A 3,499-nucleotide genomic window follows, 5' to 3' on the forward strand; every position below is an offset into this window, starting at 1 on the left:
ATACTAAATAGGAACATTATTATCATTTAATGTAGTTATTTTTATTGTCTCATATTGATCGAGAAGGATGTCAAGATGGAACCACACTTGTGGATTTTGTTTTGGGTTGAAACACAAATAGGTAAAGAGTGAGCTATTTTTTATTATATCTAAACATGAGTTTTTAGTCCTTGTGTTATCTCAATCATAAATTATCTATTTTAGATTCTTTAATTTGGACTTCAATGCAAATTTAATCATCCATAACTCACAACATTACTACCTTTTTTAGGCTATGCAGGTGCAAATTTGCCTACAACATATGTTGCATCATTCCATGTAGGCATTCTATCTTTGTTCAACAAAGCACACCTTAAATTTCTATTATTTGGTTGCAAGGATATTCAGCCTATATCATGTCATTTTCTTTCATTACCAAGTTATGCTATTAATGCCAAATCGAAACAACTACCAAGTGAGTTACGATGATTTCAATCATTTTGTTATCACCAAAAAAATTGCAATTGGAATTTAATTTTTTATATTTGACTAAGTTTAGATTTTCTCTATAAAGATGGTTGCTCATCTATATTGCACAGAACAAAGCTAATTCAATTCAGTTTGGTCCTTTAAAATTTTGGTGATGTTACCATGTTTGATTTTTAGATTTTTTATTTGTTGCTTATTTATTTACAGTTCCTAAATTTGATGTGATGGTAAGGAAAATCACATTTCCAAGCACAAAATATATTTTACTCCTTTCATACAATTTATATTTAATATTTGTCATCCTCAATCTTTGTTGCCTGACTTTTGGTTGCCATTTTTTTAACTATGAGTAAATTTGGTAAATTAAATTACAAAATGTTCTTTCAACATCCTATGTTGATGTATCTTAGCTTATAATACTTTTTATTTTCTTAGTCTTTATGCTATTTTGCATATGAAAAAGTTGTTGGTGCAAATCTAGGTGCAGATTTGGACACCTAGATTGGATTGCTCTCTCTCTCTCTCTCTCTCTCTCTCTCTCTCTCTCTCTCTCTCTCTCTCTCTCTCTCTCTCTCTCTCTCTCTCATGAGGAGCTTCTTCAACTAAGAGCTTTCTAGCTCTTCCTAGGCTACTCCTAGCCCACTAGAAGGTATTCTCTCATAACCCTAGCTTAGAGGATCCCTCTACCATCCCCTTTCTACAAGAAACTCAGCCACTAGTTTAAACTTCAATGTTGTTCTCCCAATTCACCTAAAATGCATTCTTTAACCTAGATTGTAAAAAATTCCCTAAGAGCACCAAGTGTCTCAAAAACAATATTACCTTCCTACTGAGGTTCATGACTCATTCCCCATCATTTTGTACCATTCTTTCAAGTTTCTCTCACCCAAATCACCAAATTGACTATTTAGGCCTTGTAGCCCTAACAACCCCTATTAGCCCACCTAGAAGTAAAGAAAGAGCTATAACTCACAAAAACCCTTAATAAGGCCCCTTGGTGTATACTAAATTTTTTTTCCCTATGACCAACCCTTGAATATTTTATAGTTCTAGGGTTCTAACAATGTTTGTACAACACAAATTTAGAGAACCCTACTTTTAAGGGTTTTAAAAGCAATGTTAGTGTTTTCTTCTCCACAATCATCAAACTCCATACCCAACCTCCTCCTTTGAGTTTGTCTTCCTTCATAAATTACTCCTACATTACCAATTAAATATTGACCCATGAAAATCATATGTTCTTTACAATAACTCTTTACAAGCACCTCCTTACACCTTGCCAAGCTTGTTTGCTTGCTTAGGGCTCACTTGTCAAAATAACATTTGGCCTTCCAAAACCTCTACAAACCATATCTACATTATTTATAGAGGCTATTATTTTTTCTCCAAGAGACATGGTGTTTAGACCAAGGAAACTCAAGTCATAGCCCATTTCATTCTTGCAACACAAAACTGAACAGTAGGGTTACTAAAAACAAATAATTTTCTAAACCTTATCAAATGCTTATTTGAAAAAAAAAGAACTACATAGAATTCAAGGCATGAACACAAGATCATAATCCATTTAACATAGTTCCTTATTCAATCCAAAATTCCCATCAAAACTTCAAACTATGCTTCAAATGCTCAAAATCTGTCCTGCTACAGGTGTTGTTCGTACACCCAATTGTCTAACCATTCAAACTAAGTTGGAAAAGTCTTAAATAGACTTAATACTTCATCCTATGTTTTAGTGTGAACCATAACTACCCAAATCATTGGTTTTGCAAAAACTGCCTAAAAGTTGTCAAGCAATTTTGCAAAAATTGCAAAGTTGTCAATGCAACTTTTTGACAACTTTTACAATTTTGCTCCTAAACTCTTCAAACTTGAAAAGAATGTTGTAAAACCTCCTAGGATGACCTTAGGACATCTAAGGGCCATCTTTACACACTCTTTTCCCATCTTTTATGGAATTTCACCTCATTTTGCCTCTTAAAGCAATTTTTACAATTTCCTCTTATCAAGACCTAATTGACAAAATTAGACTCCTAAACCAAAACCTATCAACTCAAACCTCCTAAACACACCTTGGGACTTTATCACTAGTTCTTATTATCTCCATGGTTGGTTAGACCATCTAAAAACCAAAAATTAGACTTATGGTTTGACCTTACCCTAGGTGCTCCTACACCACTCTCTCTCTTTTACCAAACATAAAAATTAGCACTCATACATTCATTCTCATTCCAATAATTTCCTTGTATTTATATGTGCTTAGCTTAAATAAACCTCCCCTTCTTTACAAACTAGCTCCTCCCATCTTCTCTCTATCATCTATAGATCGTGCCTCCACTTATATTATTGCTACCGATGATTGTTACCTCCATGTCTTGTTGCATTCCCTTTCCAAGAAGGAGCACCCAATCTAAAGCTTACCTCCTATACAAGCCATTGACTCCCAAAAATGGTGTCATCTCTTAATTGTCTCTTCAAAGACACTTTTCTCCTTATTTCATTTATTTTGCTCCTAATTCCATTTCCTAGACTATAATTACAATATAATTTCAAATAATTTTCCCTCAATCTAATTATCAACAATTATGTCTATATGAACATTAATCCTGAGAGAACTATATTATGGATTTCTATAATTTTCATACTTATGACTTTTGACCAAGTTCACATTTGGGCCTTCATGATTCTGGGCATGTTAGAGATGAATGGCATAGGTTAATACTTGTTGGAAATATGGCTAGGTGGATGTGGTAGTGTTGTTATTTATGAAAACATACATATTTTAGTATTTCATTATGTAATTTGTGTTAGAAAATTATTTAAGTACTGCACAATTTGCAGTAGTACAAAGATACTTTCTATATGTACAGATGACAAAGTTTGAGTTAGTTCTTACTTAGTTAAGGAATGATTGATGATAGTGTCATGATGATGTATGTCAATGTGCAGGTCTGTATGGGTAGTATGGCATTAGTTATAGAGGAATTGTCAATACAGGTAATTAACAAAGCAGAATAGAGCACAATAATAAATT

Source organism: Cupressus sempervirens, chromosome 3 (genome assembly GCF_028749045.1).
Source record: "Cupressus sempervirens isolate cs-2001-9-10 chromosome 3, ASM2874904v1, whole genome shotgun sequence".
Lineage (NCBI taxonomy): Eukaryota > Viridiplantae > Streptophyta > Pinopsida > Cupressales > Cupressaceae > Cupressus > Cupressus sempervirens.